This window comes from Protopterus annectens, chromosome 9.part0 (assembly GCF_019279795.1).
Source record: "Protopterus annectens isolate FY-2018-M chromosome 9.part0, PAN1.0, whole genome shotgun sequence".
NCBI classification, from domain to species: domain Eukaryota; kingdom Metazoa; phylum Chordata; order Ceratodontiformes; family Protopteridae; genus Protopterus; species Protopterus annectens.
Genome location: NC_056743.1, coordinates 1,001,338,624 through 1,001,362,869, shown reverse-complemented (window position 1 = coordinate 1,001,362,869; position 24,246 = coordinate 1,001,338,624). Strand labels below are relative to the sequence as shown.

The following is a 24,246-nucleotide window of genomic DNA, read 5'->3' as shown; positions in this document are numbered from 1 at the left end:
TACTTTGGTAGTGTATACTTGATTTTTTCTTGGACTACTTTGCTTTATCGAGGTTACACTACATACGTTTTTTTTGCTGAAATGGAATTGAACAAAAGTCATGTTTTTGAGATAGAAACTCTAAGAAAAAGAATGGCAACGGAGCTAACATGTACTTTGAATCCTTTGTTACAGTTGGATTTGGATAGAACTGAAATAGCTATGCCTTTAGTTGAAACTGTAGATCTGGGGTTTGAGGAGATTTATAAAACAGTAGAAAATGCAGCATATCGATTAAAACTACTACAATGGCAACGCTTCCATATGGAAGCTTGCCTTAACCATCAGCTGATACCACGAGGATTTTGAGTGAAATGCATGCCCAGTTATGGGAATGTGTACCCAGAGCTCCTAGCCAATTGCCAAGCTATAAATATCTAGACTAGGTTCAGTTATATGAAACTATTTATAGACTTTTTCAAACCACAGGAAGAAGAAACTAATATTTTAATTGAGACTAAACAAAAAGAACTTGAACATATGAAACATTCAGATGTCAGTTTAAGTAAACTAGAGGGTCTACAGGACAAACTAACAGCCTATGAACGGAAACTTAAAGAAATGAAAAGTCAGAAGTTGCTACGGGATGTTAATGACATCAAACAAGGTCGTCTATTTGAATGGCCGAGGACAACGAATTATAATGTCAGAAGGAAAGATCGAATTAGCAATATAAGTAACACAGAATCTCATAAACAGGAAAAGGGAATGCCAAGAGTTATGGCTAATGTGGAAGTACATCATAGTAATGAAACTAGAATGGCTAGAAACTTGATGAACGGAAGTATTAGTCATATGGAAGAAAATATTGAAAGTGTAGGCCAGGATGCCAGTGGTAATATAACTAAAGAACCCTCTACAAATAACACAATGATTGAACGATGAAGAATGTACTAATGGAACTGGAACAGTGCCGAAGAAGGGAGCTGCACATCTACCTATAGAACAGCAGCTTCCTTTTTTAATACAAACCAAAGAACAACAAACAGCCAGGTCAATGAGCAGAGAAAAGAAAAGAAGGAAAATGTGAATAAGAATTCATTAGTTGTTAATTTATCAAAATGTAGGCTAACCCAAGAACAGATTAATGTTCTGGAAAAGGGGTTGAGTTTTATACCATCAATTAAATCGACATTCGATGAATTTGCCATGGATTTGAAATGTTTCGGAAGAAATATCACACTGAAACACATTTTTGGTAATAACAGCAATTTAATAGGGGGTCAGGAACAGAGAAAATACAGAAAACCCAGTAGACTTGTAGCATGTAGCCGTCCTACTGTGAACACTTTTGTGCATCTCTGTGAGCAAGACGTCTTTGAAATTAGAGATAAAAAGAAAGGCAGTCATTACTTTAACCTAACTCAAGGAGAGTTTGAGGCTATGAAAGAATTACAGAAGAGAGATGACATCATTATCAAGCCCGCTGATAAAGGAGGTGCAGTGGTAATAATGGGTACAGAAGACTATGTTAGAAGTATTTATAAAATGTTAAATGACCAAGATACATATAAAAAGATCAATAAGAAAAATCTAGATCTGATGAAGCTGAAGATTAATGATACCTTTTATGAGTTATTAATTGAAAGAAGTATCAATAAGAATATGTATGATTTCTTTATGGTTGAACATCCTGTAGTACCTACTATTAGTGGGTTACCAAAGATTCACAAAGACTATCAGAAGCCCCCTATGCACCCGATAGTGGCAGGACGAGGCTGGTCCACGGAATCTTTGTCTATTTACCTAGAAGATGAGCTCAAGAAATATTTAGAGAAAGTTCCTACGGTAATAAAAGACACAGCACAGTTCTTACACCAACTTTTTGAAGTGATGAAGGATAAAACTAATCTCTCTGACTTACTTTTGGCCACTATGGATGTGAATAGTCTTTTTACATCCATACCTAATCAATATGGCATAGAGGCCATATGAGATCTATTAAGAGAAGGAAAGAAGGATTCATGTTATATGTACATTATTAGAGATGGTACTAGAGAGCAATGTATTTGTCTATGACAACTTATTTTTGGCAAAAATGGGGGTGGCAATGGGCACCCCCTGCGCAAACAGCTATGCCAATTTGGTTTTAGCCCAATGGGAGAAAAAATGGGCCATTGATGAAGGAAATTTATGGGCCAAGAATGTAGTATTATATAATCGATTTGTGGATGACATCTTTGTCCTCTGGAATGGGGATGAACAAGAAATAAATGGATTTGTTAAATACTTGACAAATACTACTACTTTTCTTAAATTTGAAGTCAATGTATCCAGAAACATGGTGGATATTTTGGATGTGAAAGTGCTATTAGATCCAACAGAGGGACTAGACATCATGCTCTTCAGGAAATCACTGTGGAGAAACCACGTTACATCATTCTAGCATGCACCCTAGGCATATTTTCCACAATATAGTGGATAACCAAGTGACACGCATATCTAGGCTATGCACACAAGAAGAGACCTTCATTCGAGAAGATAATAAATTACTATGTGATTTTGCTGAACGAGGATACAAAATGGACAAAATTAAGATGACTAAGGAGCAAGCTTTGACCATTAGGGCCAAAAAGGGTAAACCTTACTACTCAGTGTCTTATCAACAAAATAATACCACTGAGATTCTGAATACCTCTGTTTATGAGGATAAGAAAAGTAGACCACAACCACTGAGAGTGAATATTACCTGTAGTACAGATAATGCTGTAATATGCTCGGTGATTAAGAAATATTGGCCCATTTTGATATCGGATAGTAAACTGAAAGAAATAGGAGAGGCTCCTCGTTTTACTTTCAAGAATAGGAAGAACTTGAAAAGAATGTTATGTAACAAGAATGGATCAAGACTGATCAATAATAAACCTTCCCACAAAATGGGTACCTATAGATGTGGCACATCCAAGGCCTGTTCAGTAATTAATACTAATAATCACTTCATTCTTCCTATTACTGAGAAAAGATACTGGTTTCATGGCTATGCTAACTGTCAAAGTATAAATGTTATCTATATTGCCACATGTGACAAATGTCCAAGTTACTATGTAGAGAAGACGAACAGGATGTTGAAAAAACGTATATTTAAGCATCAATCAGACATTAGGAATCATACAGAAACCAATGCTGTGTACACCCTTATTTGAATGACTATTACACATTCCTTCACTTTTATGGTTATTTTAAAAATAGAACCCATAGCAAGAGAAGAAGATTTAATTAATAAAACTGAGATAGAAGAGGCCAAATCGATTATGAATCTGAGAGAAGACCATCCACCTGTTCTAAATGGACAAGTACCATTGAAACCATTCCTGAAAGAAAGGAGATTAAGTGCTAAAAAATAGAACTACTTAGACAATACAGAGAAAATATATTATTTTAACTATCTAGTTTGCAGCTATTGACATTTGCTTAACATTTTTGCAAAGACGCTACCTACTAAACGAAAGAAGTTGCTGAGAAAAACTTTTTTATATATTCAGCAACAAATAACATTTCATTAATAAGTTTTCCTTCATTTCTTTTGGTCAGAAATGAGAAATCTATACATTGATTGACCAAGGAAATGAATAATAATAACTATATAGTTTGAGATCGCACTATGAAGCAATGATATTTATGGAAGCAAAGTTAGAATTATCAAGAAATTTCCTAAGAATAACCTCTGTAAAAATTAAATCAAGGATATATTAAGATGTTATAGGAAGATTAGGAAAGGAGTATAACCTTGTCAAAGGTATATGCCATTATTTTCTCTGCAAATGGCCTCTATTGGTGATAAATGCAAATCCTATACACCAATTGGCTAGAAAAAGAATAATAACCCTATTGTTAGCAAATGTATTAGGCTCGCTGAGGAAAGAAAAGAACAAACTCTAAGAATCCCTGCAACAACAATTATTTGGAGAGAATTGAACTTAAACGTATTATATTATATCATAGCATAAAGTCTACGAGAGGTACATAGCCTTGTAGAAGGCACTATTTGCTGTTACGTTGGAGATACGTACATATTAAAGTGAAGCACTAGAAAAGCTCTTTGTTAAGGAAAGTTATATTTGCAAAGACAATCTGTTGTTTGCCTTAAACAGCTACTTTCAAAACAAAGCATGATACCATCACTCACACTATCTGATTTGTGGAGGTATAAGTATAAGTTCCAAGAGCTCCTGTAAGAGCAAGAACACTGCTATAGCTAAAATTAATTTATTAGAAAGCAGTGTACAACTCACAAAAGAATTATAAATTTGCAGGTGGTATTTGTAACCTGCTGCTTCCTTGGAGACCCTTATGTACAAAAGTGAAATACTACAAAAAGTCATCTTGCTTGTGAATGATTTCTGTTGGCCTTAAATTTGAGTCTGATATACTGATTGGCCAGAAAATGAATAGTAATAACCATGATATTCTGAATTTTATTGCGAGCTAAGGTGCTTTATGGAACTACTATTGGAAGAGTCCTTGCAAGAATATATTTTTGGGGCAAGATTAAATGAAAAGAGTATCAAAAAGCATTTTAAAATTCAATAAAGAACTGTTATTCTACAGATGTTATTCTGCAGATGATCCTTTTACCTTGCCGCTTTTATATAGATATGCACACAAGCATAATGTCAAATAAAAGTTTAGGCAAAGGAAGTTTTATTCAGTAGGATAGTATGTTGTTTGCCTTAAAGTAGTACCCATCAAATGGTTTTCCAAATTACAGATTATGATGTCATCTTTCATCTGTGAATAATTTCTATTGGCTGCAAAAGTGATTCATCCAAGCCAATTGGCTAGAAAACAAACAGTAACAATTATGTTATCTTTAATCACATTGTGTCTATGGACGGCTTTTATTGGTGATGACTATGAATTCCCTATGTTGTTTGAATAGGAAATGAATAGTATTAAGTATTGCACTGTGAACCATGATCTTAGATAAACTTCTCTGGCATCCTCTTGGTGAATTGCATATATAAAGTAATTAGCATTTAATGTTCTCTTGTCTGTTGATGGTCTCTATTGGCTACGAGCGCAAATTTGATATGCTGATTGGCCAGAGACTAATAGTAGCAATCATGTTACTTTACATCACAAAGTGAGTCAACATGCTTTGTGAAAGTTTAACCATAAATTACAAGAGTAATTTCAAAAGTATTCTTTCTGATTAAACAAAATGCATATTTAAATACAGTATAAAGTCCATGAAAGAAACATAACTTTGCGGAAGGCAATATCAGCCCTGCTATTTCGACATGCCCGTGAAATGTTTGCAAAAAGCGAAGTAGTATATAACGTTTTCTAGCTTGTGGATGGTTTCTATTGGGTGTAAATGTGAAACAGATATGCCGATTGGCCAGAGAACGAATAGTAGCAACTATGTCATTTTACATCACAATATGAGTGAAGATGCTGTTATAAACTGTAACAGCTGTGCTGAAGGCATTATTAACTTGTTATTTCTACCTGCTGGAGAAATGTTTATATAAAGTAAAGCAGCACATTAAGTCCCTTAGCCTGTGGATGGTTTTTATTGGGTATATAAGTGAATCTGACATGTCGATTGGCCAGAAAATGAATAGTAGCAACTATGCTCCTTTACATCTTAATATGAGTTAAGGCTATATGTGAAAGTTTAATTATAAACTTCACAAGAACAATCTTTTGGATAAAACCAGTTTTAAAAATTTGCGGTAGGCATTATTAACCTGGTGTTCTTCCAGAGATATTCAAGTACACAAATGAAGCAGTATATAAAGTCCTTAAATCAGGGGAATTGCATCTGTAAAGTCAATGTGAAGCTTGTCTAAATTAATTGCCATCAAGTGATTTTTTTAAATATATGCCATGATACTATTTTCAGACTGTGAATGGTTTCTATTGGCTAAGAATGAGAATTTTCTATGCTGATTGGCCAGGAAATGAACAGTAATAACTATGTTACCTTTAATCCCAATGAGTTTATGAAAAGTTCTTATTGGTTATAAATGTGAATCCTGATGACTAATTGTCTGGGAAATGAATAGTAATAATTATGATATTGGAAACAGTATTGTGAAATAAGGATTCTTGAGAAGATAAAATAAGAATATTAAGAGCATTTCATTGCTTTAGAATTAAGAATTGAAAAAAATTTAAAAACAGCATAAAATTATGAATGAAATGTAATCTAAGGATGGCAATAATGGCTTGCCGTTTTTGCGGAGATGTATAAGCACGCAAACAAAGCACTCTACAAAGTTCTTTGTGATTAAGAAAGTATTATAGGCAAAGATGTCTTGAAGTTGAAGTCTAATAGCAACTATCAAGTGATTTTTAAAGTTTGTTAAAGACAGATACATTCACATCTGATGGAAGGAAACATTTTTTCCACCCTTAATACGATTCCATCGGCTGGTTGATCTGTAGGCCTAACCCACTCTTATTGGTTAATTTCAAGTAAGAATTTCTTTGTGTCGTATGGCCAAGAGGGTTTCGGCAAGCCTATTTCTATTTTTGGTTGAAAGACTGGGTCTGGGTTTATTCCTCTTATTCGTGGAAAATAATGAGGAAGAGACTAAAGAAATAATTTAATTGGTTATAAATTCAAGTTTTTATGCTCACAAAGAATGATTGGTTAATCTTAGTAGTTGATGAATTATGCCAATTTGCATTTTATTTTAATGTATCATGTGATTCAAAAGTCGGTACTGTGATTGGATGTCTTTTTAAAAGTAAGATGCTCAGGACTAGTTAATTAGGATCTGATGAAGGCATATTGCCGAAAGCGCTTGTCCTGGTTCTGAGGATAGAAGTTGTTTTTATCCATTAAAGTTTTATGCTTATTTTGCTCTGGTGGAACGTTCCTTGTTTTCGCTGCTTTATATTAATATCACACATTTTACTTAATCTATCTAGTGCAGACCTTTGTTCAGAAGTAACATTAAAATATTTATTACTAGATTTAGTTTGCTTAATGAATAAATCTTATATTTGATTCTCACATAAGTTATAAAATGCTATGTATTACAGGTGAAAGTATTGGAACAAATACACTGTCACGCTTTAACACATTTCCCACATTATTTGAGTTATTGCCATACATTTTCTTTAATTCTACATTGCGAACAAATAGTCTAAGTTCTTTTAAGATATCAGTAATATTACCTTCTACTGAAGGGATAAACAGTCCTTTGGTCAAAAGAGAAATTTCAGTTTCATCAAAAACATGCTTGGATAAATTAACAATAGTGTTATCAATTGAACTGTTAGAGACACTTTGTTCAGAGTCACCGCTATTTATTTGGTTAGGGTCTTGCTTCGAGTCACTGGCCTACATTGCTGCATTGAGTCCCGTTTGCTTTCTGGATATCTGTTCTTTCATTCCGTCTAGCTCAAATTTGGTTTAATGTTTGAAAATGATTGGGTAGATTAAAGGTGATGTATAATGTTTGCAACTGAAGAGTGTCAGTATGGTTTGTGATGTAAAATGTTTGCAACTAGGATTGTGCTGGTGGTGGTTTTTCTTTCTGCTTTTCCCGGTTAGGGGTCACCACAGCGGAACTCCGGTCTGCTAATGATTGGCAGCCATTTTTTTATTATGGTGCCGAGGTGCCAGCCCGACGCCCAACCTTCAACGAAGGCACGCCCATTCACTCGTGTCTTTCGATCACCACGCAACCACAAGGAGGACATGCAGACTCAACACAGAAGGTGCTCCAGCCGAGAATCAAACAGGAGAACCTCTTGCTGTGAGGCGACAATGCTACCACTGCACCACCGCGGCTTATAACTAGGATTGTGCCGGTGTGGTTCATTTTCCTTTATGTATGATTGTTTATGTCATAAGTGGTTTATAAAGATGTTTCTTGGTTAAAAAAAAATGAGCAGGAATTGAATCATTTATGTAATGTTCCTTAGGTTATATGATACATAGCAATGAAGTGTAATGTTTGTTAATGTTAATTTAATACAGTTTCATTTTCCTTTATGTATGATTGTTTATGTCATAAGTGATGGTTTATAAAGATGTTTCTTGGTTAAATAAAATGAGCAGGAATTGAATAATGTATGTAATGTTCCTTAGGTTATATGATATATAGCAATGAAGTATAATGTTTGTTAATGTTAATTTAATACAGTTTGATTACTTTTGTATAAATGTAAATTTCCCCTATGTTGGAAGTGATAATTCAATAAAGGTGTTTTAAAAAAACTGTCACACACTTTTTAACTTTATTGCTGTATTAATTACTAATTAAAATAATACCTGATTGAAATATTAGCCCTGTCTGATCATATTCAGCATTCTTATCTCCTTCTGTAATATCCATAAACTAATGTTTTAATATGAGAATGTTCATAAATAACCTTTACTTTATACATCATACTCTTTCAAGATTCTCAGTATGTGCGCTTGTCTGATAATGTTGAAAGCTTTTGAATTTTCATAGGACACTAATTTAAGTACAGCACCTTTCTTTGTATACTCTCCACAATCTCTTAATAGCATCAGTAACAAACCTGGGGTACATATCATATAATTGAATGCTTAATTTATCTAACACCTACTCACCGAACTACCGATTCACTGAATGACCTAATTAGTGAACTGGAAATCATCAAAAGAGTTTACTTTTACATTGTAGGATTGACATGCCAGCTGACCATGATTTACCCATACCTCATTCTAGTGTGGTCTTGGAGTTGGTATATTAATTTCAGGATGGGGGGAGCAGCCCCCCTTGCAAAAATGTAAAAAAAGTTTACCTTTCCAGGTGTTGGCCAACTAAAACATTTCAATGATTTCCAGTTTGATGAATAGGTCATTAGGTGAATAGATAGTTCTGTTCAGTGATTAGGGTTAAACGATTAGGTGTTCAATAAATTAAGCATTTGACGATATGATATAGACATCATAATGAGGTATAAGGGAGGACATCAGCAGTGTGGTGATGAAAATAGTAACAGCAAAGTTAGTTAGACATTGTTTCTGAGAGACTGCAAAAATGTCATGCAGTTACATTGAGTTCATGATATAAGTAATTCCAGATGAAAGTGGAATAAGGCAACTGGACATACCCTTTTTTGTCTTGTAATCCCCCTAAATGTTGCATATGAAAACACTTTGAAGGATTCACATATATTTTGGAAAAGCTATGAAACATTAGGTGCAATGTCTCGACTAAACCTGTTGTACAACATGTTGAAAGTCAGCATGGTGGGTTCCATGATGCCTTAAGGTTTTTGTAACACTGCATCAGGTCTCATTTGAGTTTCTACTTCCAAGTGTTACAAAAAGAAGCATGGAACATTTTAAAATTCAACACTTTAACTCCAACAAATTTTAACATGAATTAGTTTGGAAGTGATTCCTTCAAGATTAATTACTATAATGGTTATATTTTATCTGTACGTTATACTATTTACTTTAAATATTCTGGTTATGTGTTTCTAAGTCATTGAACCAGGAACATTGTGATAAGTGTCTAACGTTTTCTGAATACAAAGGTGGAAACAATAGAAACAAAATACTCCAGTGTTCTGATAGGCTGACTTCCTAAGAAGGTTAGTATGAGCTGAGATATCTAAGTCTCTAAGACAGAATTGAATTTTGTCCATAAGTTGATATTGAAACTTTGTTGTTGGACTACTTGTCTCTGTCACTATTGTGAATAAGTGGAATGTAAAGAGATGAAGTTGGATAAAGAGAATTGATTCTTTAAAAAGAAAGTGTTTATTTATTTATTGCAGTGTGGAATTATAATAGATTCAATAAATGTAGTTGACTGTATCACCACAATAATAGGCAAAAGTTGGGGTATGGCTGTGACCTACCTAGACCCGAGCAAGGCATTTGACATGCCCCCACAAAAAAAGACTACTGTACAGGTTCGTTAACATTGGGAGTGGATCTGGGTTAATAACTGACTAAACTGAAACAGAGATATGACATTAGTAAAAATAATTCACATTAGAGAAGAGAGAACAGTTGAAGTAGTGTAATCTGTGGTTTAATTTCAGTATCTGTCCCATTAAATATCTGCATACTTAACATCACAGACTGACTGGAGAAAAACTTTTTTTTTTTTTTTTTTTTTTTGCAGATGATGCATATATGTAAAACAGGACTGAAGCAGGTTTAATGCATAGACAGAGAAGTAAAGTTTCTAATATTAAAGGAATTATCAATTGCATGTCAGCTTATATTCATAATAGAGAAGTGCAATATAATGCATCTTAGCTAACAAAAATAATGGAAGTCTAGATAATGGAAAATGAGACACTAACAGCAATACATATGGAAAGAGAGTTGGTTCAGATATTTCAGGTATACTAAAGATAGTCAGTATAAAAAGGCAGTAAGTAAAATAGCATGGTAATACACTTTTGGACACACACAGGGAGAAGTATTCCCCAAAAAACACAAAAAATATTTTTCCTCTTTAGAGTTATAGAGACCACATCTGGAGAAATGAATATAGTTCTGAAGACCCCCCAACACTGTAGAAGCCATTGACAGAATAGATGTTATAGCAAGTAGTGCAACAAAATGGTGAAGTATCTATAATGTATGAAGGGAGACTTAAAAATATTTTAGAAAGAAATATTACGTTGAATGCTAATTATACATCAGTATTTAAGAGGATGACTTATTCCATCACAATGATGTTTATTCACTGATTCATTCAGCAGAATGAACAATTAGTTATGTACTCACCATAACGTCAGATGTATGTGGTCCATCTCGCCTACATTCTTAACTGACTGGTTCGGAGCCAAGAATCGGCTCCGGCAAGGCCGCTGTTTACTAGCTCGAAGTCTCTGATTGGCTGGGCTAGCCCAAGTATCCCAAGATGCACCACGCCCAAACCCCCAGATCTTGTTTGCCAACAATATAACAGAGTGACATACACAACCTCCTAGAAATAACACAAGGAGGAAGAGAGAAAAAATAACATCCTCAGAAAGGTCTAAGAACATAATCTCCTCCAAGTCCAACAGGTCGGGGGACTGTGGGCAGGTACGTAAGAATGTAGGCGAGATGGACCACATACATCTGACGTTATGGTGAGTACATAACTAATTGATGTAATGTGGTCCTATCTCGCCACATTCTTAACTGATGGGACAGCGTCCCTAGCACCTACATTCTGGGAGGCTCACTGACAATACTCCTGAGCACCATGGAACCAAAGGAAGCCCGGTCTCTAGACACCAAATCAAGCTTGTAATGAGAAACAAAGGTGTGCGGAGAGGACCAGGTGGCCGCAGCACAGATGTCATCCAAGGAGAGCCTAGCATGATAAGCTACTGATGCAGCCATGGCCCTGGTAGAATGAGCCTTAACTTTGAAAGGTAAATCTCTGCCTGCTGATGTGTAAATAAAGGAGATACAGTCCTTAATCCATTTAGCAATAGTACCTTTAGTCACAGGGCTACCATTCTTGTTCTCTGAGAAGGACACAAACAATTGATCCGATTTCCTGGGGGTTGTGTCCTGTGCAAATAAAACCTTAGTTGTCTGTGAACATCCAACTGGTGGAATTTAAATTCCGCTTCATTTGAAAAGTTTGGAAAGAAAACTGGTAACTCAATGGATTGATGAAGACAAATGGTAGAAGATACCTTAGGAAGGAAGGAGGGGTTGAGTCTCAAGGAAACCCTATCCTTATGGAAGACCAAATACGGGGGCTTTATGGAAATGGCCTGAAGCTCCGATACCCTCTTGGCTGTAGTAATGGCGACCAGAAAGGCTGTCTTCCAAGACAAATATTTTAATCCACAAGTGTCAGCCGGTTCAAAGGGGGTAGAAGTTAAGGTTTGAAGCACCAAACTTAAATCCCATGGTGAAACTGGTTGTGACAATGGCGGACGGAGTAACCAGGCTCCTTTCAGGAAGGCTTTACAAAGTTTATGGCCCATAAGGGAAGGCTCATGTGAGACATGAAAGTTAGAAATGGCCGCCAGCTGTACCTTAATAGTGGAGGTAGCGGAACCCTGTTTGAAGAGCATAGCCAAAAAATCTAATACCGCCGACAAGGGGGCTGTGAAGCAATCTAGATTGTGTGCTTCAGCCCAGATAGCAAAACTTTTCCATTTGCTAGAGTATAGTTTTCTGGTAGACGACTTGTGGGAGGATGACAGAATATGCAACACCTCAGGTGAAAAGGAATGTAGTCTAAGGATGGAAGTGGAGCAGCCAAGCTGTCAACCTGAGGGTTCGTAGGGATGGATGGAACTGACCCGACTGATGAGTCAATAGGTCTGGTACTGGTTCCAGAGTCCAAGGGCCGTCCACTGTATACTTCTGAAGAAAGGGGAACCAAACTTGATGAGGCTAGTATGGTACGATAAGAATCCTCTTGCTTCCCAAGGAAGCTGCCTTCTGAATCACTCTTGATAATAGAGGGAACGGAGGGAAGGCATAGAGCAGACCTGGGGGCCAATCGTGGGCTAGGGCTTCCCTGGATGACTCCCCCAGGGGGGGTGGATCAGAGTGAAGTACCTGCTGCACTTGGCATTGAGGGGGCTGGCAGACAGATCGCAGCAAGGTTGACCCCACCTGGAGAAGATCTGAGTTGCAACTTGGTTGTTCAAGGACCACACGTGAGGCATCAGAATAGCTCTGCTTAGCCTGTCTGCTATCACATTGGACTTCCCCGGAATTTGCGTTGCCACTAGAAAGCGTTGGGAAGACACCGCCCAGTTCCACACTCTCATGGCCTCTCTGCAAAGGGGATAGGACCTGGTTCCACCCTGCTTGTTTAGGTACCAGACAACTGACATGCTGTCGGAAAGAATAGCAATCGTCCCCTTGGGAAGAGAGCTCTGAAGTGCTTGCAACGCTCGAAGCACTGCTCTCATTTCCAGGACATTGATGTGCAAGTGTACCTCGTGATCTTGCCATGTGCCTTGGACTGTTCTGCCCAGATAATGACCACCCCAACCTATCTGGGAAGTGTCCGTGGTCACCGTGGTGGTAGGAGACAGGGGGGTCAGTGGTCTCCCTATGTGTAGATTGGATGACTGAAGCCACCAACGTAGGTCTTGTCGGCATTGTTCCATGATGAGAATGGGATAAGACAGAGGAAACTCCTGAAAGGACCACTGGACCGAGACCAGCCACTGGAGGATCCGCATATGTAGCCTGGCTAGCGGTACTAGCATGATGGTAGCCGCCATGGACCCTAGTAGTTGAAGAGCAAGTCTGACTTGGACTTTCTTGAGGGGTAGTAAGGCTAACACCTGAGCCTGTAGCACTTTGATTCTTTCTATTGGAAGAAAGGCTCTCATTTGGATGGAGTCTAGCTCTGCACTGATAAATGCAACACGCTGTGATGGCTGCAACACAGATTTTTCCCAGTTGAAGGTAATCCCTAGGTATTGGGCCAATGTGATGGTAGCCTTCGAGGCTCGAACGAGTAGATGTCTGAAGGGGGCGGTGAGAAGCCAGTCGTCCAGATAAGGAAAAACCTGGAATCCTTGATGTCTCAAGTGGGCTGTCACCACTGCTAAGCATTTGGTAAACACCCTGGGGGCTGTGGTGAGACCAAAAGGCAGAGCAAGAAACTGGTAGTGACTGGCTCCCAGCCAGAAGCGTAGGTGACTCCTGGATGCCTTGTTTATCTTGATGTGGTAATAAGCATCCTTGAGATCTATGGAGCACATCCATACTCCTTTTTCCAATAAAGGGAAAATGGACTGAAGAGTGACTATTCGGAACTTGGACTTCAGTACAAATCGGTTTAAATGGCTGAGGTCCAGAATGGGCCTCAGGTCCCCTGTCCTTGAGTAAGTTCCTGATCCGATCTGGTCTGAGGGGACTGGTTGGATGACTCCTTTTTCCAGCAGCTTTGAAACCTCTAGCGCTGATTGATCTCTTTGACTGGGTGGAACGTCTGGAATTTTTCTGGATAGGGGAGGGGGTGTAAGAAAGGGAATGGTGTAACCTCCAATAATTATTCGGAGCACCCATTGATCCTGAGTGATACTCTCCCAGGCTAAAGGATTCCTCGAAAAACGGCCCCCGACTGGCTCCGGAGTAGCACAGTCGGGCAGTCCCTCAGGGATGTTGGTAGGAGGATCCACAAAACGATTCACGGTCTCCTGAGTTGCGGGGGCCTCCTCCGCCTCTAGGGCGGCGCCTTCCAGAGTAATTCCCCCCTCCTCTGCCCCTGGAGGGGGGGGGTCACCATGCTCAACGGGGAAAGACTTCTGAGACTTCCTGAACCACATCTTGCCTCCCCTCTGTGCCTTGGGATAAAGCCTAGAGGGAGGCAAGAAACGGGCCCCTACGGTAGACAAAGTCTTACCCTCCTGCTCACATCTGGTGAGAGTGTCTTTCTCTTTCACTTTGGGTCCAAAGAGGGAGGACCCATCGAAGGGGGTGTCAGTGAAGGAAGACTTGAAGGCTTCCACGAAGTGACACAGGCACATCCAGGCTTGCCTCCTGAGGGCTACGCCTGAGCTAGCTGCCCTACCTGCTCCTTCGGCTGCATAGGATATGAGCCTCATGGACGAATTAACAGTAGAGGAAGGGGTAGACAACTGGGCATTGACTGTCTGATTCACCGCCTCAGGCAAGTTACCCGACAGGGTATCTCCCAATTCCTTAAGGAGATTCAATCCCACTTCACAAAGGAGGCAGCTCTACTGAATTCTCCAATTATAGGCCAATAGCTATACTCTCTCCACTTGCAAAGATTATGGAAAAATGTATTCATAGACAACTCATGCACCACCTAATCCAGAATCGCCTTATGGCAGACACTCAGCATGGCTTCCGTCCTCATCACAGCACTACTTCAGCCCTCCTAGCCTTTACCAACACCATAAATCATAATCACAACAATAATTATATATCCTCAGCCCTCTTTTTGGATCTTTCCAAGGCATTCAATATGGTTGATCACCAACTTTTAATCCACACCCTGCAAACATTCTTTCTAGATACTGGAGCCCTCCAATGGTTTCAATCCTACCTGAATGGTCGACAGCAGGCTGTCCTCTGGCAGAACAAACTCTCTAACCTTCTACCTAACACCCTTGGAGTACCACAAGGCTCTATACTAGGGCCCTTGCTGTTTTCCATCTTCATTAACGACCTTTATACTGTCATTCCAAAAGTCAGCTGTATCCAATATGCTGATGACTCTACTCTGATTTGCTCAGCCACATCTCCAGTAGAGTTATGGTCAGCTACCCAGACCACTTTTAATACAATAGAAAACTGGCTTTCTGAACATAGTCTGATCCTAAATCCCAAAAAAACTAAAATGCTGTTATTTTCACCAACATGTAGGTCTACCGCTTTCACCTTTACCATAAAATCAAATGATGGCACAATAATCTCCCCTGACCCATCTACAAAACTGTTAGGTGTCATCATAGACAATAATCTAAAATTTGACCTACATGTTAACCAAACTATCAAAACCATCAATAAAAAAACTAGGGTCACTTTACAGAATAAAATCCTTCCTAACCCCTCCAGCTAAAATTGCCATAGCTCGCTCTCACCTTCTTTCAACCCTTTTGTATGCATCCCCTCTACTCTCGAATTTAAACAAGACTGTCCCTAACAAACTCTCAATTTGCTACAACTACATTGCCAGGTTTGCCACTGGGCTGCCTTTTAGGACACGTCATTGCATCAATCTAAATCAGCTTGGGTGGCTTGAACTACCCAACCTAATCCAGTATAACCAACTGATTATGGCCTATAAAATCCTCTGTAATCCAGACAATACTCCTGCACTTAAAAATATTATTACCCCCTATAACAATCCTAGACCACTTTAATCCTCTAGCAATCTACTAATTCAGACTAGCAAAATTAATAACACAGCCGGTGATTCTCTCTTTGCAAACTCTGTAAGTAGATCCTGGAACTCTCTTCCAGCTGATATTACCTTATTTTCCACCTTAGGTCAATTTAAAACTAGACTCAAACAACATTTGTCACTTAACTGGCTATGTCAATGAATCAAGCCTGGCTAACTCTCTCTAGAATGTGTAAAAATCTGTTAACCAGTTTACTGTGTAATTTAATTTAATCCTGACTTGTGCTCAGGATTAACTGTAACCTGTGGAACTTGTTTAACTTGCTTATTTATGTAATCTCTGTAAATAGTCTGTTTGTAATATGTAATGCTGGTATTATGTGATGCTGTATCTGCTTACCCTTGGAGCTTTTCTCCCCAGGCCTCCGCTGAAAATGGACATGCATCCAGTTGAACTATCCCGGTCAACAAATGTAAAATATAATAACCATAAGTAAGAAAAACAGGGGTATATAATTGTAGTAAAGAGATCCAAAACACTGACATATGCATTACTAGTCTTTGGGAAGTCGCATTTCTTTTTTTCTTTTAAAAGTATGGGAGGTATGATCATTAACATAATGTAATGAGGAATATGGCATCATTTAGCTGTCAGGGGATTTAAGTATTATCCACATTGAATGGAACCCTAGAGGTTCAAATAAAAAATGTCCAGTAAAAAAACAATGTCACACTACTGAAGTGATTAATTGTTTTGTAGAAAGAGTAGAGCCTTTCTTGAATGTTCTGCCCACATGTCTTAGGATACATCCACTTTACAAGTCTCTAAAACAAGCTTGGATGACATAGTGAATAATAGGGTATACAATGGTTGCTACGTATGCCAATTGGAATTCTACAATTTATTGTCAGTGACATTATCTACATATATTTGTACTCAGTTCTAAATAATTCCCAGCATCCTTAACAGATTCTATCACTTTCATTGTTTGGGACCTATTTTTGTTCTTTCTTTAAATTATATCTATGGTACCCTTTTCAACTTATCTATTGTAATTTTCTTCATTTCACATTTGGAAAGCTTGTCTTCAGTCACATTCAAAAAGTTCATCCTCACTTATTTCTGCATACCATGAAAAACTACTTCTGGGATAGTTATTTTTCACATAAAGACAGCAGCTGTTAAAGTCAAAATATGCTCCACATCAGCATTTTTCCTGAACAATTTGCATTCAGATTTCTTGGTAGAGAATTTTGTAACAATTTCTGCATCCAGAAAAGCAACCCATCCTATTTTAGATTTATGTCTCATTTCAAATGTATATTTATTCCATATATTTTAACCACAAACTCTAACAAATAAAGGACTTTTTTCTTGACAATACAAAATCCGAAATATAGTTCATCAGCAATATTGTTATTCAACATCAGTCATACAGAATAAGTTGTAGTAGTTTTAGGTGGACTATAAATAAAGGCCGGTGTAATCCTCCCCCTTTTCATTAGCCCCTTACTACTACAAATCTATCATTATTATATTTTTATTCCTGTTCTATCACTATTGGAGCTCCTCTAACAATTAATAAAAGTATTCCACTTTTCCTTTGTCCCAGATATTCTGCTGGACAACCATCCTGAAATCCTTTTTTTATCAAATTCACATGCTCAGTATTTTCCAAGTGTTTTCAGTAGCATAACTATTTGCACTCTGCATTTCTTAATATAGTTCACTATTCTTTCTTTTTTTTATATAACCGTGAAACCATTCATGTTCAAAGATAATATGGAAAGTGTTGCCATTATGATAAGAAGTCCTTATTCCCACCTGTTACAAGACCTTCAATGTCGTTAAACATTTTAAGAAAGTTTCAAGTTTTTTGTCAGGATATAACACAGATAGGGATAAAACAAAGGTTAAAGCAGTAAAATATATTCACACTCAATAATTTGTTCAACAATACACATAGGTATGGGGACATAATAAGATAAAGTATTTAAGAATATGGATTAAAAATAATTCTATTATGGCAGCTAAGAATATGTGGGAAGACATTAAACAAAAGACAAGCAAAAAGTAAGAAGATGGGAGCTCTTGTTGATGTATATGCACAGTAAGGTTCAAGCACTGAAATTGTTTTTCGTCCCTTTATAATTGTTTCCCAGTCGTGCATATTTTATTAACCAGTGGAGATGTGTACCATAATTAGTTTTAGTAGGTGGCAAGCCTCTTGCACCTCCCAAAGTGGGCCCCACACTCCCACTAGTTAGTATAACCCTGACATTGCCATACCGCTGAGAAAGGGGAATACTTAGAGACATAACTGTCTCTTAGTATAGATTACCTCTACATTCATGCATTTACTTTTGCTATTCTGAGACTTGCATATAGAAGTCTCAGACTTTAAAACTCCTGCCATTTGCGCGTGTGGGTTATATGTCATCTAACTTCAGAGTTCATAAAAAAGAACAACAGTCATTTATATATCCTTTATTTGCTATTGATGGCTTCACTGATCATGTGAGTAGTTTTTATGCACTTTGGACAGACCATACTTGACAGACAAAACATAATTTTTTAGTATTTAAAACCTGCATGCATCACCATTCATACATCCATTCAGTAACATGCTATATAATGCAACATTTGTTTAGTTATATGCATTCAGATAATTGAAAAACATTCTTATACTGGAACATTATCCCCAGTTCCTCAAAGGAATAACTCTGTGCCAGCAAATGGACACTGGTGTTGCAAATTAGCTACAGAGCAGTCCACTATCAACTGGAACAGTTTATTCCCCTTCTAAATGGCAATGTGCAGAGCAATAATGACCATCTTCACAGAAAGGAGAGCCAGCCAACACAGAAGTGTGTTGCAAATTATTTTGGGTCTCTAAAAATTCTAAGCTTTTTCACTCACATTCTGATATGATATATGATATGGCCAAGGGTGTCCACAGGCAGGTGCAAGGGGGTGCACTTGCACCCCCCTGGAATGGGCAGGCCAGGTGTTTAATTTTCTTTCAATTAAAAAGTCTGTGTTCTGGTAATCACCAGTCTGTGGCTCCAACTTCTGCCACCCAGTTCACTCAAAAGTTTGCTGGTAAGTGGGGGGGAAAAAACAGATGCTAGCAGTGATACTATTGTTTAATATTAATAATTAAAAAGTGTGTCTTTCAGCACATGTACATTAAAAATATTAGATGTTCAGAAAGAGAGGGGCTTTTTGCAAGATTAAAAGATCTCAAGGTTATATTTCATGCAGTTGTTGAAAAGATGTCTCATAAATAGGTCAAATGTTATGTTGAATGTTAGTAAATGTAGAAGAAAAATGGAACATGGCTAAATGTGAGGGCAAAAATCATAGCAGTGGAGGTATGATTAAAGGCTACTTAGCGCACAAAAATGTGCTATGCAGTCTGAAAAGGAAAGCTCGGCTGCTGTTGCTGGGGCCACTATAATAAGGAAGTACCGAAAATAATGGCAGACATTTGAGTTTTAGACTTCATATCCTCAGAAAATGTATACTAATGCAAACCTTGTTGTGCTATCCACTTTCTAAGGAGGCTGGGGGATGTACGTGTGTATCATACCTTTCAACTGTACAGATTTTCACAGAATATCCAGATTTTTGCCTCATATTTTTGGTCAGTTCTCATAAACATTCTGGGGTTTTTTTTTTTTTTTTTTTTTTAACAAATCACTGAGATAAGCTAGGGATTAAAGTTACTTAATAATGGCATGTCTGAGTTTCAGACTTCATATCCTTTAAAAATGTATTCTAACACAACTCCTGTTATTCTAGCAATTTCTAAATGTGTCCCTAGTGTTGGGCCTTTGTCCCCAACATTATAACAAGCTTTGACCAGATTTCTTGTGCCAACAGATTGAGAGGTGTGTGTGTGTGTGTGTGTGTGTGTGTGTGTGTGTGTGTGTGTGTGTGTGTGTGTGTGTGTTCCTTGGAGGAAGTTGATGTGGTTTGAACTTGTATATACTGTTTGAAACATTCTTGTTGCAACTGTCTGATGAAGTCTCACTAAGGGGTGAGACGAAAAGCGCTTTATGGTTACTGTTTTTTCATTATTTTTATCGTTTGTTTGAAGCAAAGTCTGAAGAATAAACTTTGGAAACTACTACTGTGTGCGTGCCTCAAGCCCTCTTGCCTGCATTCCTGTTTTTGCAGTTACCTGTTTCAGTATTCCAAGTCTGTCATTTTCTCCTTTGGATTAGATGCCTAGTAACTATGAACCTATTTTTCAGCATGCCTCCCATTCCCTGTTGCAATATACCAGCTTACCATTTTTTTAATGTAACATAGGCAATTTATTCTTTAAGGGTAGCAGGCACTGAATTTATAGATGAAACACTAAAATATTAAGTTTTTCTCTAGCAACAACCTGTTCATTTAGTTTCAGATCTCTTTAATTTGGAATTATTCAGATGACTTTTATTTCTGCAGAGATTGTGTGTAATGACTGGTACTGGTGGATTGTAATGATAGAAGATTGAGTGGCTTTTTATGGTTGAAATGTTCTGAATTGGGCTATTTGTCATTATTGATTCATATGTTTTGTTTCATTGCTAACTGGAAAAATGTTCAAAGCTATACATTTAAAACACACTCTAACAAGTAGCGCTGTATTATACAAGGGTATTATTCAATTATATATTATAATTAATACACTCAGGAAGGTGAATTAAAGATCTTTTGCATGGCCCAAAAAATGTGTGCAAGGGGCCTATGGTTTGGAAACACCCCAAAGGTAAACTTAACCTACCACTGGCCAGGTGCATTTTCTTTGAATGTGGGTTTCAGTGAATGTGAGTATCAAAGGTAGAGAAGCTTTAATGCCAAGTCTATTTTCATTGTGAAACTATTGCTTTGTTTAGCAAATGTCTGTCAGTGTTTGTGATAAAAAATTTGAAATAAAAATTGTAAATTAAATCCAAATATCTGTAATCATTGTAAAACTAAAGCATAAAAACAGTATGCACATTGAGAGTTTTGAACAGTGTTTATGGCAAATGGGAAGAAATAGCCAAATAATGGGACACTGGAATGGCTGCTTGGGGGGGGCTCTTGGTTTGCACCCCCTGCAAAACATCCTGCGGGCTGCCCTGGATATGGTATGATATGTTTGGATAGGTAAGTGGTCATTGTGTCCCATTTCATTGATTTAACAGTTAAATAAATGTATCAATTTTCCACTGAGGTGATGCAACCTCAAAGGGGATTAAATTTGCTAAAGTAGAGTGGGCAAAGCCTCATCCATGGAGGGATTGGGTTTGCTCTCACTTCACACGAGACAATTCTTTTGAAGTTTATTATTGCAGCCACCTTGCAACAGTGGTCCGACATAAACATATACCGGTTTCGACAAATGACTCCGTCAGTATAATCAATGTGTTTGACAGTTGATGGTGGTTGTGATTATACTGAGGAAAACGTTTGTCGAAAACGTCTGAACATAATCCTATTAAACTGGAAAATTTTTTCCTTCTGCAATTCCAGTTTAAAAAAAAAGTGTAACAGCCATTACTAATCAACACCCATTGATACTGTAAATCAGGGTACCCTTTAAAGTGAGGAAACCCACATTCATACTATGCCTAGAGATGAGGGTGTTTTAACATATGTGCATCAGTCATCTGGAGTAGCATGTCAGTAAGCAATAGTTGCTTACTGTGAAGGACCCATGAATAAGAAATATAACTGAAATACATCAAAAGTATGAAGTAAGTCACTTCTGAAATTAACTAAAAGGTTTGCACTGCAAGTCAGAAAGCGATTTCACTTCAGTTATATATTTGCTGCATTTCAGGTATGTAACACGGGCACTTTGTTTAAACTAGAATTACTCTACCCCATAAAAAGACGACAGAAAGAGGACACGAAATAAAAATTGATTTTTTGACATGAAAGAAGCCCGTAACTATAGTCGTAGTCATTATTTGCTAACCGCAGTATGTAACTGTGGAGCATGGAAGGAGTCAGTTATACCAACAATGGGCTTGCGAGAAAGCGTGGTTGCGATAATACGCAAGTACCCTTTTTTTTTTTTTTTGTGGGAGGTAAAATTCATTGAAGTTTCTCATCAACAAATTGGGATTTGATAAACTCAACTACATTCATAGTTATAGTCATCTAAGCAAGGTGGTTGCAATATGTGAGAATTTAAGAGCAAAATAAATTCCTTGGCTATGCTGGAAGATGTAGTTCTAATATTTTGTTTTAAATACACTGTAAGTTGATACTTACTCTTAAGTTAACCCACTAATATTTAAGAGCATTAGCTTAATTTAGAGAGGTGGGACCATATGGAATCATACTTCTCAACCTCTTAATACAAGAAATCTGGGCAAAGCTTAAAATAATGGGGGGACGTGGGACAAAAATAGGGACAGATTTAAAAAATTGCTCTTATGAACCCATGAAGTTGCTAGAATAACAGAATTTGTTGTAACATGCATTTTCTGAAAAATGTGAAGTCTGAAACTCAAACGTACATCATTTAGTGACGCCAGTCCGCAGTGATTTGCCAGAAAACCGTAAATTTTGATTGGAACAGAGCAAAAATATGGGGCAAAATATAAAACGTGGATTAGCTGGGAGGTAAGTGTAGAAGGGTTGACAAACTGTGGTATTCTCAAGCCTGCTTTCTGTACTGCTGCTTTTTGTGTCTTCTTTGTGACAATGTAGGTAGACAGTTCTTTTTTTTTATATTTTTTTTTTTTTTGGGGGGGGGGGCGGTGTATAGCCCATGTGCTGAATCTAGAGACCTCGAACTTGTCTATGCGTAATGCAGCATTGTAGGACTGTCGAAGCTGTTAGCTTCTCTTACTCAAGAATCGCAGACATTCAAATAAATAAAATAACGGAAAGACAAAAGTCTAGAGCAGGTTTTAGTTATTTCCCCAGTCACTTAAAAAGTTAGTACATGTATTTTCTGAGCCATAAAAAAAATTTCTAATGCTTAGTTAGCATTAGTGACCAACTATTATTCTCCTGTGATTTACCAGATGAACAGAGCAATAATGTGACGCAAACTCAGGGACTTCTTGACTAGGGACAGTTGAAGGGTATGGGTACGATCGATCCCTTTCTCTTAATATGGCCGCCAGGAGCTAAGACGTATTGGGTGTTTCCTGAAACAAGCGTAATTTGATATGGTGTGGATAGACCATTATAGAAACCAAACACAATGTTTCCGAGATGGTAGTAACATGGTTTAATACCGAGTACTTACTTGAGAAAGCAGTCCTTTTCATTTCTCATTTGTGGACAAATAAAAAAATGCAAAATGTTTCGGTCTCCTTTTTGAGTTCTATGCATGTGACTTGATGACTATATTAGGTAGCCCTCATGCAGGTAAGCTACCCACTAACTTGAATAACTAGGAAGACAACAGATGTTTAGTGGCATTTATTTACTGCAGGCGTCTTTCTTTTTATTATGTTTAACATGGAGTTGACATACACCGGCAGTGTGTACATTTTATGATTTTCACCAAATTGCAGGAGTTTTATATTCTTAGTAATAAGCAGTATTCTGTACAGGCGAGAGTTTCTGACTGGAATCTGTACGTAGGTTGAATGGCCGTCTAGAAACTTGGGCTGCTTAAAATCAATGAAGAGTATATGCAGGCTTACTTGTCGAGATTCCTCCTTGGTCTACCAGGTTTTCAAGACACTGTATCTTATATTCCTTCACAAATAATTAATGTCTTAAGCGGCTGAATATTAATATATCTATCTTATATGTATTCAAGAACAATATAATTACAGTAGTGAATTCACCAACGTTTTTGTTTGATGTTTTTGATGCAGCCTATGGTGTCTTAACAACATGGATGAAACAGTGGCCCTTGATCTTCGGTCTCGAAAATGTGAAACACAAACTGTGAGGACCAAATAGGCAAAATAAGAAACACTACCAACTTTAACCGAGAAGTCCAGACTATGGATACAAATGGTTAATTTATACTTCTGTAAGGTTTTGTTAATAAATAAATTGGATTCACTATGATTTACAATGGTATTTATTTAAAAAAAACTGAATGTGTGGCAAACCCTTTCAGCGTGGTACATGGAATTTCAAAGACTATGACTAGACGTACGTACAACTAAGAGTTCTGGATGTAAAATAAACTTTAACATTTGGAATAGTGGTATTACAGTGGATATAAAAAGTTTACACACCCCTGTTAAAATGCCAGGTTTTTGTGATGTAAAAAATGAGACCACAATAAATCATTTCAAAACTTTTCCCACCTTTAATGTGACCACCTGTACAATTCAGTTGAAAACCAAACAAATCTGTTAGGGGGAAAATATAAAAAAACGAACATTAAGCTGGTTACATAAGTGTGCACACCCTTAAACTAATACATTGTTGAAGCACCTTTTGAATAAATTACAACATTCAGTCTTCATGGATACATACCTGCCATCAATTATA

The 24,246-nt window shown here is 37.4% G+C and overlaps 1 long non-coding RNA gene across 4 annotated transcripts in view; it reads left to right on the top strand.

Annotated features, from left to right (window-relative positions):
• The window catches only part of LOC122811738, a 31,480-nt gene extending 7,666 nt beyond the window's left edge, over positions 1–23,814 (top strand). For 2 of the 4 annotated variants that reach the window (XR_006366284.1, XR_006366283.1), the window contains exon 2: positions 23,616–23,814. This is a non-coding gene — a long non-coding RNA (uncharacterized LOC122811738). Of the gene's footprint in view, positions 1–22,203; positions 22,402–22,537; positions 23,158–23,615 lie in introns of those variants that run through there. The other 2 variants (XR_006366285.1, XR_006366286.1) reach the window with 2 other exon arrangements.
• Positions 23,815–24,246: the final 432 nt, after the last annotated feature.